The following is a 17,201-nucleotide window of genomic DNA, read 5'->3' as shown; positions in this document are numbered from 1 at the left end:
AGTACAAAAATTCCAAATATTTCTGGCATAGGAAATTTCCATTACTATACATAATGTAAACACATGCTTCAACAAGATTAACTTATGTGGACCACCAAAGCCATTTTCTTGTTCAAAACAATCGGCAGGATTAAATACATCCAACAAAGCAAAGATCAGTCAAAACTATAGGTTATATTAGAGTGTATTGTGTTCAATTAAAGACTTAATAATGAACTTGAATTTTAAGAATTTTGATGATTGTGTTCTCCTATCAGCAATTTATCTTTCCATGGTACTGTATTGTTTTGAGCAAAATAATACAGTGCAGGGTTTGCAGCTTGTCTTTAAAAGCCTGCTTCATACATAGTTACATAGCCAGTTCTGTACAATTACAAGCAGCGTTTGAAAGTTTTACAATCCACTGCAAAAATGGCTTGATTGCTAATTAAGTAAACTTGCTGCAATCAGAGTTAGAACTATGTGTAATACTATGTGTATTGTCTTTTAGCAATTGACTATGAACACATTTGGAAGCATTGGTTGAATGATGTTATATCTTTTGTAGTTGATTAGGGAAACAAGCCTTTCAGGAAAATGTCGTAAATTTGTGGCATTTGTCATGTAATTACGCACGAGTCAAGATCGAACTTTGGAGAAGTATTGAATGTATACAACCAATCTACTCGTATGGTAAAAATAATTTGTCATTCTATCATTTTCAGTTCTAACAAAAATGCCACAATTAAAAGATTAACGTATCTTTATATTTTAGATAGCATTTTTAATTTAGTAATGAATGAATGAATGAATGAATGAATGCATAAGTTTATTGGGTAAGTATTTACATACAAGGAATTTGCCTTGGTGCTCCTCCTGCAAGTGACAACATGACATACAGTGACAGTTAAGAATGATACATAAAAAAATAATCATAAAACATTATTGATTAAACATGTGATGTTTTTAAGGTGAACTAGACAATGATCAGAGAGACCCAGACCCGCCCAGGGAACAGAGCGCTATGCATTCTTGATTGACGTGTAACAGTGGTCAAGTGTTCTCTGCCCTCTGGTGCAACAGGTAACCTGAAGTCTGTATTTTGGAAGGTCACGGCTGAGGTTAGATTTTGTGTTTCAATTTCCGTTTGTGTTTCAATTTCCTGTATTTAGTACTTGGTAATTTCTGTTTGTGTTTCAATTTCCTGTATTTAGTACTTAGTAAAATAGTCTCAAAATAATTGCTTCTATTTCTGCTGAATTGTATCAAAATCTATACTATTTAAAGTGGAGATACATGTAACACCAGCCCATTTACCAAAAAAAGGCACAATGTTTTGACTCACACAGTGGGTCAGGCAGCATCTCTGGAGATGGGTGATGTTTCAGTCGAGACCCTTCTTCAGGCTGATTGTTGGGGTGGGAGGGATAGAAAGCTGGAAGAGAGTTGGGATATGGCATTGGTAACGGAACCTACTTGCACCTAACTTCTTAAAAGTTCATGATTCTATTTAAAATGCTGATTTTGAGCCATTGCTCCAACTTGACAAACCTTTGCTTCAGCCAGTTCCCAATCATAACCTTGCAAAAGTAGAATAATATACATCTATTACTCTTTTCTAAAGGGAATTTATTTCTTGGAGCACAGGAGATTAAGGGTTAATCTTGTGGAGATTTGTCACATCACACGGGGGGTTAGATAGGGTAAATGCTCACCTTTTTGCAGGAGTGCGGAAGGGGAGAAATGGGTTCAAATCCTGGTACAGCACAAGGAAGATGGGGTTGGGGGGTGGGTTGGGAAAAAACAGGGAGTGTAGGTCAGTCGCCTAAAATCAGAGAAAACAATTGCCACACAATTCGCTTGTAAGTTATCCAAGTGGAATATGAGGTGCTGTTCCTACAGTTTGTGTGTGGCCTCACTCTGGCCGAGGACCAAAAGGTCAGTATGCATCATAGCAAACTATGCAACACAATGAAAAAAACTTGCTTGTAACAACTTTTAATAATTATATTTTTAATCTTCAGAAAATATATAAAGCCAAATCTCCTTCAAAGAAATGTAATAGTTTTAGTGATTTAACTTTTAGTATTTCTTTTTTCATAAGTTGCTTATGATTTCTAGAACTAGCTTCACAAATTGTCTCTCCTTTCAATAGAAAGTAGCAAAATCATATCTATATAGAAACACATTTGATGAAATGACAGGACTTCAATGGTAATTAATTACCTTTGAAAGTTGATGTTGTAGATTTCACAAATAGTAATGAAATGAAAGGTGAGCTAATCCTCTTTAAGCGTAACTATTTGGCTCAGAAATTGGGAGAATTAACCATTTGCATTTGGTGTATTGGTTAACAATTTACTCTACTTATTCTATACACATGACTGTGTAGCCGGACACAGTACAAACTACATCTTCAAGTTTGCCGACAACACCACCGTTGTTGGACGAATTCCAGATGGTGATGAGTCAGAGTATAGAAGTGAGATCGACCGATTAACCAAATGGTGCCAGCACAACAACCTGGCTCTCAATATCAGTTCGTTCGCTCATGTGTCAGACGATGTAGCTCGTTGTTGGCTTTTGTCGTCGTCCAGCATGTTAACAGGATTGTCGCCCGACGCGTCACAGAATGCATCGCGTCGTCGCTTCCAAGGAACGCCACAAGGAGGCTTCTGTCATGGTCCCCTCAATATCAGTAAAACCAATGAACTGATTGTGCACTTTGGAAGAGTAGAGATGATGAGGACCCACAAGCCTGTTTATATCAACGGGACAATGGTGGACTGAGTCAAAAACTTCTAATTCCTGGGCGTACATATTTCCAAAGATCTTTCCTGGACCAAGCACACTGATGCAATCTATACTATTATTAAAACTTTCATCTTAACCACTTCTGATTTGCGTTTTTTTTTAATTTGCGCAAAAATTGTAACCTATATCGCTAGGATTTTTTCACCACCTTACTCACCGTTCTCCTTTTCTCCAAGTGCACTCAGTTTTGTTCCGATCGGTGAAATAGTAGAAAGATTGTGAAGGTATAAAAAATCGTGAGATCAGCAGATTGGTCTTCTTGCCTGTCAGTCATCATGAAGGTAATGCTCCTTCCGGCAACCACGGAGAATAAAGGCCTGGAGGCGGGGCTGAGTCCATGAGCAGTGTGCGGGCAGAGAACAGCAAGAGCCTGGAGCTATTAATTTGAACTGGAAGCCTCTGAGTGAAGTCAGAGTGGGACCGGGAGCTACTGCGTGAGGCCGAAAGCTGAAGGTGTGTGGTGATCAGAGTGCGAGGTGCATCTGCTGTGACCACAACCCCTTCCTCCTGTGTGAATACTGCCTAGTCCACCACTAGCTCTGATCTCCCCACCATCTAAGGGATTTATCGGAGTTGCTGCCTCAAAAAGGCAGCCAGCATCATCAGAGACCCATACCATCCTGGCCACACACTCATTTCATCACTGCCATCGGGAAGAAGGTACAGGAGCCTGAAAACTATAACGTCCAGTTTCAGGAACAGCTTCTTCCCTACAGTTGAATCATGGCTGGTGGGCTATCACACACACACACACACCCTCCATCACACACACAATCCATCACACACACACTCACAGCCACACACACAGACACCCTCCATCACACACACACCATCACACATACACACATAGCCACACACACACAGCCACCCTCCATCTCACACACACACACTCACAGAATCCATCACACACTCACAGCCACACACAGACACACTCCATCTCACACACACATTCACAGCCACCCTCCATCTCACACACCACCACTGACTCACACACACCATATATACGACAGTAAATCTCTCTTGAAACTACTCACGCGGCTGAGCGCAGCCTTTCCATTGAGCAGGACCTACGGAGCAAGCGGGACTTCCGGAGTGAGCGGGACTTCCGGAGTGAGCGGAACCTTTGGATCAAGCAGAGTGCAGGGTAAACAATTGAATCCATGCATTTCAAGTCAAGCACAGTGAGTGTAGGGGCAACAATGCAATCCATTCCATTTCAATTCATCAAGCCAAGCACATTAAGTGCAGTGTCAACAATACAATCCATTTCCTCTCATTTCAGGTCAAGCAAAGGAAAGCAAAAGCAAAGCACAGGGCAGGGCAGGCAAGGCCAACAATACAATGCATTTCCTTTAATTTCAGGTCAAGCAAAGCAAAGCACAGGGCAGGGCAGGCAGGCAGGGCCAACAATACAATGTATTTCCTTTCATTTCAGGGCAAGCAATGCAAAGCAAAAGCAAAGCACAGGGCAGGGCAGGGCAGGCAGGGCCAACAATACAATGCATTTCCTTTCATTTCAGGTCAAGCAAAGCAAAGCAAAGCAAAAGCAAAACACATGGCAAGGCAGGCAGGGCCAACAATACAATACATTTCCTTTCATTTCAAATCAAGCATAGTTCAATTTACTCACAGGGCAGGCAGACCTCAGTTCACATACGCCATAGAATCACAGTTGTGGCCTCTCACGCGCGATCTTCCAGAGTTACTGACTCGCGTCTGACATCTGGGACTTTAAAACCCTGCCCCCCCCCCCCCCCCCCCCCCCCCCCCCCCCCCCCCCCGGAAGGACCAATCAGCTGATCTCAAGATTTTCTATACATTCATAACTTTTTTTTTCAGTGATCGGAAAAATCCTTGGGGCTGCTGCAGCGGAGGAGGACTGTGAGTAAGATGGCAATAAATAGTAAGATTAAATGAGAACTTACCAGTTTGAAGTTTGATCTGTATTTTATGAGGAGTTACGATGAGGGATTACGTGAAGAAGCCCGCTAGGACGCATGCGTGTCATTCTTCAAAGCAGTGGTGTGAATTCACAGATAACTGTAATGACTAAACATAGTACGATTAGAGAAGAGGTACCAGTTAAGTATATGATCAGGGTGGGAGCGGAGGGCACGTAATCCCTCATCGTAACTCTTCATAAAATACAGATCAAACTTCAAACTGGTAAGTTCTCGTTTAATCTTACTATTTTACTTCGGAGTCACGTGAGTGACTACATGAAGATTTCAAAGCTCTGTGATTTCATGCCGTGGAAACAAGTCCATGCACACGTCTGCCTTGACTGTGGGAGGAATAGTGTTAACATAATTGCACATGATTCGTTATTGAAATCATAAAATTTATTAACACAAATTATAACCCCATTTATGGGTTTTTAATTAATTTACAGAATTTAAATTTTTTTCTGCAAATGTTCCAGTTTTCCTCACTGGCTTATTATAAAATAACTGGAAAGTTCTTTCCCCTGACCATCCTGCTGCTTCGAGGACTTGGTCCATGGGCACATCCAGTTGTACTGCTGCCGATGTAGCTGCAGCCCTGGTGGAATGAGATTTGAACACGTTAGTATCCACCCCAGCCTGCGTCAGTACCTGTTTCAGCCATCTCGAGATCGTCTGGACCGTCACTTTTTTGTGAGGTTTCTTATGGCTGATCAGCAGTCCCTTCTCATTGCCTCTTAGGATTTTTGTTTTCTCCATGTATAGTGATAGATGTTTAACTATACAGAGGCGGTCATCTGCAGGGTATGACCTAAATTGCTAAAGATACATACTAAGGGACTGTGGTACACTATGAAATCGACAGAAGGATGGAGGGTTGGGTGTTTATGTGTGCTATTTTCATGATATTTATTTTAGTTGTTTATCTTTTAATATTTTATCTTGTATGTATCGTTAGCTTTTAGAAATGTTTGAATGGTGCACTGACTGGCTGACATTTTTAAATTTTGTTGTACATGGTTCATGTTACAATGACAATAAAGAAACTATTCTATTCTATTCTATTGGATATTGAGGCCTGTTGATCCCTGTCTGCTCTGTTTTACTAGTTCGTAAATATGGAACGTAATATTGTCAGGTGAGGAGGTCATGTTGTCCAGTCTGAGTTTGTGCAGTAACTGAACCCTCTGTGCCATGACCAATGCCATTAACATGACTGTTTTTAACGTTAGTCTGTGTGGGGACAGGGTAGATGCAGTTGACCAGTTCCTGAGTGCTTTCAGGACAATGCTTACATCCCATATATGGGAATACCTGGTTTTTGGGGGGTTTGTGTTAAATATTCCCCTCATGAGCTTGGTTACCAGAGGGTGAGTCCCTACCATGTAACGCTCTGTCCCTTGCCATAGGTATGTCGACAGGGCACTTCTGGCGCTGTTGATGGCACTGTAGCTGAGCCCCTCATCATAGTGGAGGCCTGCCAGATATTCCAGAACAGATGGGATGTTGATATTTCTGTTGGTGATTTTGTTCTTATGACAGTACGTTTCCCACTTTCTGATGTAGACCAGATATTGTTTCTTGGTTGATTCTCTTTGGGCCGCCGAGATGATGTTTGCTGTTCGGTCCGTGAGTCCCAGTTGTAGAAGTGGTGTCTTTAAACTCTACAAATTAACAGGTTCAAGCTTTTATGGCTTGGATGGCTATCCCCTGTCACGGGATGTAGTAGTAGATCTGGTCTGTGTGGGATTGTAATACATGGTTCTAATACCATGTTTTGCACCACTGGGAACCATGGTTGAGTAGGCCAATCGGGTACTACCAAAATACCAGACGCAGAGTCTTGTTGTATTTTCCTTAATACCCGACTGATGAGGCAGAAGGGAGGGAATGCGTAAATAAACCATTTCCCCCAATGCAACGAAAATGCATTGGTTGCTGCTGCCCCAGGGTCTGGTTCCCATGAAACATAGTTAGATATCTGGTTGTTTAGTCTGGATGCGAAAAGATTGAAATCCGGTGTTCCATATTTTGCTGTAATATCAGAAAACACTGTTTTGTTTAACATCCATTCGGTGTTTTCATTAAATTTGCGTGACTTGGTGTCTGCCACTAAATTTAGTCTCCCTGGCAGGTAAGTGGCTGATATCCAAATATTTCTCTGGATGCACCATTGCCAAATTGAATTAGCGAGATTGTCACATGATATTGATTTGTTGCCGCCCATGTGATTGATGTATGCTACCACAATGGTATTGTCTATTTGTAATCTAACATGCTGGTGGTGTGATCCAGTACAATATGACTTAAGGCCATGAAATGCACCCAACATTTCCAAATAGTTTATACCCAGTGTGAGTAAGAAGGATGCCTCCTGAGTAGTCCATCTACCTCCACAGCTGGTGATGGTATTGGTGGCTCCCCACCCTAGTGCACTGGCATCAGTTTGTAGTACCATCAAAGGGTTACTGACAATGCTTGGGTTGGAACAAAGCCAGATGTTTTGGCTTGGATTGGTAGTATCATAGGTCTGTCAAAGTGACCTGCATTAATTTTTAGAGCTTGAATTTTGGCTCTCTGTAAGTTTTGGTAATGTAGGGGTACAATTGAATGGCTGGGAAAGCAGCCACCATTTTACCAATTACTTTAGCTACCAATCTGATGGATGGGTTTCTGATGTCAATGAGGTTGCTGCATACCTCTATTATTTCTCTGGTCTTTTCCTTAGGTAGTGTCACTGTCATGTGAACTGAATCAATGGTGAATCCCAAATAGTCCATAGTAGTGGACGGTGTTAGTTTAGATTTAACTGGATGGATGATAAATCCCAGTTGTTCAAACAACTGTTTTGTGGCTGTTATAGTTAGTATGGCCAATTCCAAAGTTATGCCCACAATGAGTATGTCATCTAAATATGCCATAATCATGTGTTTGCATTTCCGTAGAAACGCTAGGGCTGGTTTCAAGATTTTTGTGAACAGCCTGGGGGCTGATGTTAGCCCATTTGGCAGTGCTTTATATTGCCATTATTGTCCCATCCAGTTGAATTTCAAGTAACATCTGTGGTCACCTTGTATGGGTACTGAATAGTTAGCATCTTTTAAATCGATGCTAGCCATGAAGTACCCTTTGGAAATTAGTTGTTTAGCAGTAACAAAAGTTTCCATTTTAAAGTGAATATATTGTACAAATGTATTCAATTTTGTCAGATCTATGATGATGCGACAACCACCATCTTTTTTGGTTTTGGTAAATATATTGGACACAAATTCTAATGGTTCATGTCGCGTTAGCTCAATTACACCTTTTATGTAAAGTCGCTCCAGTTCAGCTTGTGCTTCTGTTTTCTCCTTATCAGAGAGCACAAACTTTCGGTTTGGTTTATGTTGAACTGGAGGGCTGTTTTCGTGGATACTGCTGCTTAAGACGTAAGTATCGGTTGTTAGCATGCTCCATGCATTCAAAAACCAGTATAGTCTTCCCCCAACCTCCATGCTTCCCATATTATTTGGGGGACCAGACCCACCTACCTCCATTGTTACCAGTTACAGGACTACTTCTTCCCGAAGTTCTTCCGTTGCTGTTGTGCTGGTGCTTGGTTTTTCGGGTTGGTTGCTGGTGTTGTTGGGGTTCCCCGCATTTTCCATGAAGGCCGGCCTGGGCCATGGCCTAAAAAAGACTCATGTTTGCAGTGCTGTGCCCTCGAGCTCTCACCAGTTCCGCTGGTGGGTGCGTAGGGGTGCAGTCGTAGGCTGTGGTGGGTTTTTGCAGGGTGGGTTGTTCCTTTTATTAACCCCAAAGTTTTTGCTTCATCGTCTAGCTCCTTTACCTGCTTCAACAAGTTGCCTCCGAACAGGAGAATGGATGGTTTGGTGGCTCCAGGTTTACACAGTCCCGCGAATTTAGGATTAAGGGTCGGCTGTATGGCACTTTTTCTGATGCTGTTTAATTCGTGCTGTGTATTGCAGAACAGTGCCAGCGCGTCCTGTTGATCTTGGGACATAACCCTGTCGTCCACAGTGCGGGCAAATGCCGTTATTCCTGCAGTCAGCAATTTTAGGACTTTTTGAAGTTTCACGTCCATACTTCTGACCCCTGGTCCGATATGTTTCCAGATGCAGCTGTTAATGATTGAGACGTTTAGGGAAATGCAGTTGCCTGGTGCCATATGTCTTCCTGTCATATCCACTACAGCCTGTTCTTGTAGCTGGTTCAGTGACATATAGTCAATGCTGGCAGCAAGCTTTGGCTCCAGATTTGCCCCAGTTTGTTCTGGCCGTATGAAATTTGCCACCATATCCAGCAAGTTTTCTTTGTCTTGCACCCCATGCACACTTGTATGTTCTTCCGCGGACCCCTCTTCCAAGTCAGCCCAGAACTGACTTGAAGTGCTCCCCTCCGATAAGGTGGAGATACTATGCAGCCGACGGCTGCTTTTGCTGGCTGTCTGCTGCTGCGCGGTCCTCCCTGACCAGCTTCGTCGCAGCCCTCATTGTCTTTTACCCTTTCTCCATTCTCCGTCTGCAGTGGGCAAAAAAGCAAAAGACCGCAGAGTAAAACCTTACCTGCAATAGCGGCTTTTTAAATTGCCGCCACGGGGGAACGTCCTTCCACCGCGTCTGACGTTTCTCAATGCATGTAGCGCAATGACACGCATGCGCCTGGCGGGCTTCTTCACGTAGTCACTCACGTGACTCTGAAGTAAAATCATAGTGATATAGGGTAGCGTTTTCTAAATCAATTAACAACGTAGGAAGTGGTCAAGATGAGACTTTTAGTATAATCTAAATATAAAGATATAATAGAAAAATAAAAGACATATTAATGTTTTTAAAATGTAGATCCTCTCTCCTGTCAATCATACCATGAAAGCCATGCCCCTTCCGCTCGGAGGGGGGAGGGACTATAAAACCTGGAAGTGTGGACGTGCCTCAGTCTCAGCAAGATGGGGGAGCGAGAGGTCATGACTCTCAGTCTGAGCTGTGAATAACACTGAACACATAATCTACTAAACTGTGAGTGTGGTTTTACTGACCTGTCAGTGCCCTTAATGTGGTTTGAAAATTAAGTTTCAAAATGAAAATGTGGTTTGTTTGAAAATAAAAATATGGTTAGTTTGAAAATGAAAAAGGTGGTTGGTTTGAACATGAAAAAGGTGGTTGGTTTGAAAATGAAAAAGGTGGTTGGTTTAAAAATGAAAAAGGTAGGTGATTTGAACATGAAAAAGGTGGTTGGTTTGAAAATGAAAAAGGTGGATTAAATGGGACTTTTAACTGTGCCTTATTGAAAAGTGGTGTGCCTTATTGAAAAGTGGTGTGCTTTTTTGAAAAGTGGTGTGCCTTATTGAAAAGTGGTGTGCCTTATTGAAAAGTGATGTGCCTTATTGAAAAGTGGTGTGCTTTAACTATATAATTTAAACTCAAATCTTGACCACTTCCTGTTTGCACTTCATATTGAATTTAGGAAAAACACTACAACTTACGGCTACAATTTTTGGCAATCTGACTCAGAGTCCCCCTCCACTGCGCAGGACAAGAGGATTTTTCCCATCGATGAAAAATAAAAGACATATTAATGTTTAAAAAATGTTGAGATTCTCTCCTGTCAATCACGCCATGAAGGCCACGGCCCTTCCGGTGGGAGGGGGGGGGGGAGGGACTATAAAACCCGGAAGTGTGGGCATGGCTCAGTCTCTGCAAGATAGGGGAGGGAGAGGTCATGACTCTCTATCTTTGGTGGCCTTGCACCCTGCTTGAAATGGTATGAAACTGCACTTGAATTTAGTGGCCTTGAACCCTGCTTTAAATGGTATGAAACTGCATTTGAATTTAGTGGCCTTGCACCCTGCTTGAAATGGTATGAAACTGCACGAGTTTTATGGCCTTGCATCCTGTTGAAGTGGTATGAAACTGCACTTGAATTTAGTGGCCTTGCACCCTGCTTGAAGTTGTAGTAAACCGCACTTGAATTTGGTTGCCTTGCACCCTGCTTGAAATGAAATTTCAAGGAATAGCCACCAGAGTCAACTGCCAGCCCACCAGTCGTGAGTGTGAGCTGCCAGCACACCAGGCTTGAGTGACTGAGCTGCCAGCCCAAGAATCCATTTGGCCCACAATGTCCATACTAGCCCTCTGGAAACCAGTCCCTTCATCCCACAACACCCATACTAGCGCTCCAGAAAGCCCTCCCCCCCCACTGGCCATCAATATTGGAATTGGTAGAGAGGTGGAATATTGCGTTTGGGGACCAGCCCTCCCATGTGTTCCCAACGGGTCCCACTTAGTCTAGTAATAGTTATATGTGTCCTTGTGAGTGTGTGTATATATGCACACTGAACTTTTTTTTCTCTCTCGCTTATCATATTGTTTACAGTGTAGTATATTTACATATTCTGTTGTGCTGCAGCAAGTATGAATTTCATTATTCTATCTGGGACATATGACAATAAAACTCTTGACTTGAATTGTGGACCTCAGTGATAGCTTTGATTATTATTTCACAGTTTCCAATTAATTTTGTACTTACCCAAACACTGAAATAACTTTCAGAGCAAATTGAAGGAAAAGGCTATTATCCGCTGTGTCCAGTGTGGAAGTTAGTGTTGTAGCTTCTCTTCAGCAACATTATGGCTGCACAGTAGCACAACCTATAGAGTTACACAGAGGGTGATTAGTGCCTGGTATGTGCTGCCAGCGGTGGAGAAGTAGAGATGGTAGTGGCAGTCAATAGACTGTTGGATAGGCATATGGATATCCAGGTAAAAAGGGATATGGGTTACATGCCAGTCTTATGTAATGGTCTAGGCATCATGTTCAGTGTAGACGTTTCAGGCTGATGGGCCTGTTCCTGTGCTGTAATATGTTCTATATTCTCTGTAATTTTGTGTGATCTTCCATATTTAGCTGTAATGGAAGATGGGACATCTGTGAGAGCTTCCATGGTACTGTTGGGAAGGGAATTTCATGGTTTTTGACTCAGCAATGATGAAGGACTAGCAATATATTTCCAAATAGGGATAGTGTGTGACTTTAGAAAGGAAGGTACAGATGCAGTTATTCTCATATCCATTCTACCCTCTCCCTTCGTGGTACAAGTTGCAAGTTGGCAATGTGCCGTATGCACAACTTCTTCTTCTTGCGTATGGTGTGCACAGCCTAAAGTTGCAGGACAACTTGTTCTATTTGACCTTATTTGATTGTGCATGCCGGGTTGATTGCATTCATCGAATCGGGGCGGACCAGGTGAAGGTTGCAATCTTCCACCCCGTGTGCACATCTAGGGTGAATAACTGCAGTTCATGCAGCAGCTTTGTACATGCGCCAGTCACTGTGCACCACTGGTGGGGAGGGAATTAACATTTAAGATGGTTGATGAGATGTCAGTCAAGCAGACTATGTTACTCTGGATGTATGTCACCCTATCATTGCATTACTTAGCTCTTTACACAAATAAGCAATTTGTTCTGGGTGACCAGATTTTACATTAGCTCAATTCACCACACAGGTTCAGTGCATCAGACTTAGACTTAGACTTAGACCCTTTATTTGTCATTCAGACCTTTCGGTCTGAACGAAATGTCGTTGCCTGCAGCCATACATGTAATAATAAACAACAAAACTCACAATAAACACAAATTAACATCCACCACAGTGAGTTCACCAGGCACCTCCTCACTGTGATGGAGGCAAAAATCTTAGGGTTACTGTCTCTTCCCTCCTCTTCTCCCTCTGCGCTGAGGCGATACCCCACCTGGCGATGGTTAGTCAGTCCGCGGCTCACCGAGCTCCAGGAACGGGCCGGTTCAAGCTCCGCGGCCCGGGGTGGTCGAAGCTGCCGCCCTCCACTCCAGCGGACGCAGCTGTTGCCGCGGGAGCTCCGGAAAACAGGCACCAGCCTGTGACCTGCGAGCTCCCAACGATGTCATCCACTGGCCCGCGGCCGAGTCCCGGATTCAGGTCGTCGCCACCAGAACGCCACCTCAGCAACCGGAGCACCATCTCAGCCCCGCGCTGGGCCGCCCTCATGGGAGCGCCGTCCCAGCCCCGTGCCGGGCCGCCCTCATGGGAGCGCCGTCTCAGCCTCGCGCTGGGCCGCCACAGCCACCGGAGCACCGTCCCAGCCCCGAGTCGGGCCGCCCTCATGGGAGTGCCATCCCAGCCCTGAGCCAGGCTGCTCTCATGGGAGCGCCGTCCCAGCCTCGAGTCGTGCCGCTGCAACCGGAGCGTCTCAGCCCCACGCCGGGCCGCCCTCACCTGAGTGCCGAGTCATGCTGCTGCCACCGAAGCGTCTCAGCCAGCTCCGCCATTAGGCCTCAGCGCAGACGGAGGCAGAGAAGGGGGATACGACAAGAAAAAGTCACATTCCCTCGAAGGGAGAGACAGAAAGCCCTGTTTCTGCCCCCCCCCCCCCCCCCCCCCCTCCCCCACATATAACACAACCTAATAACCAAAAATTTAACTAAACAAGACCAAAAAAAACCACAAAAGAGTAAAAACAGACCGACTGCAGGCGAGCCGCAGCTGTTCACCAGCGCGGCCACATCCGGAGGCTATCAGAAATAGCTTAAAGTTGGTTTCTGGATAATAGATTCATCAGGACATTTCCAAGGATGGAAAATAGCAGATAAAAGGAGAGATTTAATATTTGATGATTTTCTACTGCAGAGGATAAGAAGGATTTTCACAAGAATTTCAAATTAATTAAATATTTTAGTAAGGCCATCATGAAAAAAAACATTAATTGAGGGGTCAGTGAAAGGGAGCTATCAATTTAAAATTCCATTTGAGAAGGTGAGGGAGGTTAGGGGGAATCTATTTATGTTGGAGAACAGAATGCATTGTTATGGGAATAGTTGCTATGGAAACTTTGCATCTTTTAAAGGAAAATTGGATAAGTATCTGAATCAGAAATGGCCACGGATATAGCAGGATAGTAGAATTAATTTTATTTTGATCTTGGGAAGTGATACAATGGGCTGTATGATTTATTTTTCTCACTGTATAAATTATTTGATGATGGTGCCATGATATCCTTGAATATCGCATTATGCTCTTCTACAATTCTTTCCCAACCCTACCTAAATCTGAGGAGTTGCTGCTCTCTATACAACCTGCCCAATCTAGCAGTGTACACGTGTGCACAGCAAGGGAAGACTAAAGACTAAATCTTCACTGCAAATGTTCTTGGGTGGCCACACATTCTGTACATCAACTTCATGATATTAAAGGTTCTCTTATAAACTGCCACATTGTTACGATTCATGGTTATATTTGTTATATTTTGCACTGTGTGTTGTATTCTTTATCTGTGCAATGTGGATGGCTTGATTGAATTCATGTTTCGTCTTTTCTCTGACTGGATAGCATGAAAACAAAACCCTTTCACAGTACCTCGGTACACGTGATAAAACTCAACTAAACCAAAGTAAAACTTCACTCTTGTGGTCGCATAAGAAGTCCAATGCCTGCATCAACCTGATCTTATTGGTAGGAATGAACTGCAGATGCTGGTTTAAATCGAAGGTAGACACAAAATGCTGGGGTAACTCAGCGGGACAGGCAGCATCTCTGGAGAGAAGGAATGGGCAACGTTTTGGGTCTGAAGAAGGGTCTCTACCCGAAATATCGGCCATTCCTTTTCTCCAGAGATGCTACCTGACTAATCTTATTGGTATTGGTTTATCATGGTCACGTGTTCTTAAATACACTGAAAAACTTCATAGTAATGACCTTGCTTACGTGCAAGGTCAAAAAGATATGTTGTTTCCTGGCCCACTGGTGATAAATGCACATGATTATCAGGTAGTCATGGTCCCTGTTACCTTCACTGCTTGCAGTGAAGCACTTCAGAGCCTAACAAACCACCCAATCAAACCAAACCCCCATGTTCTTCTTTATTTCAGTAAAGATCTTATACTTACCTCCTGTGTTATCAAATCAGTGCAGGTGAAATTTGGTTCTCCCATTCAGCTTACCAAAATTATTCTCTTTTTATAACCTACTTTCTGGACCCCTTTCATCACCTTTGCTTCAATGAAGAGAGCCCAGTTCTTTCTCATTCTAAGGGTTTTCATTCCTGGTATCTTAGATCATAAATTATATCCTCCATGACTTTTCCATGTTGTTGAAATTTTCAGCTTAAAACTGGACTATTTTTTTGTTTTAGGTTATTGTTGTGATGTGTACTTTCAAGGTACAATAAAAAGCATGCTGTCCAAACAATCAGATATATAAATATAATTGTCAAACTCAAGTCCAATAGATAGAGCAAAGAGGAAGATAAAGAGTGCATTTACAATTGTCAACATTGTAACTCATTCTAGCTCATTAGTTTCATAGACAAAGTCCAAACTCCAATAACCATTTATCTAACTAAGGTCGCTAAACAATTTGCATAAGATTGGCATTATTGCTTTTTTACTCTCTGCCCCCTATTTGTGGAATTAAACATCAAACTTTCTTTGTTTTATTACTTCATCAATTATCTACTTTTGACGTATACATGAACCATAAATTTTGCAGCTTGTCTTCATCGATTATTATTTATGAAACGTATATTTACTTGGTAATATTCTTAAAATGTATGATCTCAGATTTCCCTGTCTCCTGCAAAGTCGAGCAAAATGACTATAGGGCAGTCAATTGGGATTAATTGGCCAAATGTGCAATTTAATCAGCAGGCAGGAAAGGCCAGAGGAATTAGGAGACAGGAGTTTTGGCAATGGTCGTTGGCAACAAAAGGCCCAAAGAAAGTCAGGCAGGAATGAGTAAGCAAATTTGGACTTTGCATCGTTGCCTCATTTCCTAACCAAATGGAAAACACACTCTTCAATAATTATTTTCAAATCAGGCTCATAACTGTGTTTAGTTATGCAATTTGAATATGTTAATAAGTCTTCCCATGGTGGGACACATAAATGCCCCATTATTCACCACTGTAAAAATGCCAATTTGCACATGCTGAGGATTAAGTGACACAAATCTGCCTATTTAATTCTCCACCTCTGACTCTCTATCACGTCATAGAGGTGGGGTCGGGGTTTACTATTGAGGTCACTGAGTGCACATAAATTTTCTCACAGTATTTGATACCCTCAGGATATATTTCTGTGGACTGATTTGCAGTCAAAAAGGGCAATTGTTCAAAGATTTCATAAATAAAGTAATGAATAGCTTGTGGTTTGCTTCAATAACAATAATACAGCTGTACACAAACAGATTTTACCTTTCACAAATGCACATTATATTTAATGGCTCTTTCTTGATCTATGTGGGTTTGACTTCACATTAGTTAATGAACATGCTGCATAATTGAGGGGTTGGCACTGATCATTATACCTTTGCATGAAGTTGGCCCCTGTTCCTGTCTGTGATGCATCAGCTCGAATCTTTATTGGTCTCTCAAGAACTGTAGAACATTAGAATTAGCTTTTGCATTAGCAATTTTACCCATGATTCTTTGTGATCATGACTCCAGTTCCATTCATTAATCTTTGTAGCAGTTTTATAACAGCTGATTTTATATGGTATGAATTTACTGGTGTAATTGGTTTTTCTTTTCCATGTGTTTCTCTGGCTGTGAATGTGACATCAGCTCAATAACCAAGACTTTAGTACTGAACTTCCAGGCTTATGCCCTCCACGCCTGATGTTGTCATTGATAAATGTTAATTCAACAATTCCGTATATGTAAAGACCTTTGTTTAGTCTCTGATTGAACCTTCTGGTAACTAAGTACTTTTTGAAGTTTGGAGACAAAAGAAAATGCAGATGCTAAAATCTTGAATAAAATACAAAGGGCTGGAGTAACTCAACAGATTAACTATATGGAGGATATAGATAAAAGTCTGAAGAAGAGTCTCAACCTGAAACACTACCTATTCTTTAAGATTGTCACATGCATATGCAGGGAATGGTGGGATATAGACCATGTGAAGGAAAATGAGCTTAGTTAATCTTGGCATCATGTTCTTGTGCCATACTTTTCCATGTTACCATGTTCCATGTCTTGTTAGTCTTCAGTGAACACAAAGTTCAATTTCTTCCTGTATCCTTTGCACATGAAGCAAATCATCTTCTTGCAGGTCTGTATCCAGGGTTTGGATCCAACTCAACTTATGATTCCCACATTCTCATCCATTCCTTCCCCCTCCCTCTCCCTGCCCCCTACAATCTAGGGACAATTTACAGAACATAATCATACAGCCTGGAACCAGGCCCTTCAGCCCAACTTGCCCATGCCAATGAATATGCCCCATCGACACTAATCGCACCTGCCTGTATTTGGCCCATATCCCGTTAAAGCAATCCTATCCTCCTGGGCAACACTGTAGTGCAGCGGTAGAGCTGCTGCCTTACAGTGCCAAAGACCCAGGTTCCATCCTGACTACAGGTGCTGTCTGTATGAAGTTTATACGCTCTTCCCGTGACCTGTGTGGGCTTTTCCCGAGATCTTTAGTTTCCTCCC

This window comes from Leucoraja erinacea, chromosome 2 (genome assembly GCF_028641065.1).
Source record: "Leucoraja erinacea ecotype New England chromosome 2, Leri_hhj_1, whole genome shotgun sequence".
NCBI classification, from domain to species: domain Eukaryota; kingdom Metazoa; phylum Chordata; class Chondrichthyes; order Rajiformes; family Rajidae; genus Leucoraja; species Leucoraja erinaceus.
The sequence above is the reverse complement of the archived record's forward strand: the minus strand, read 5'-3'. Positions refer to the sequence as shown.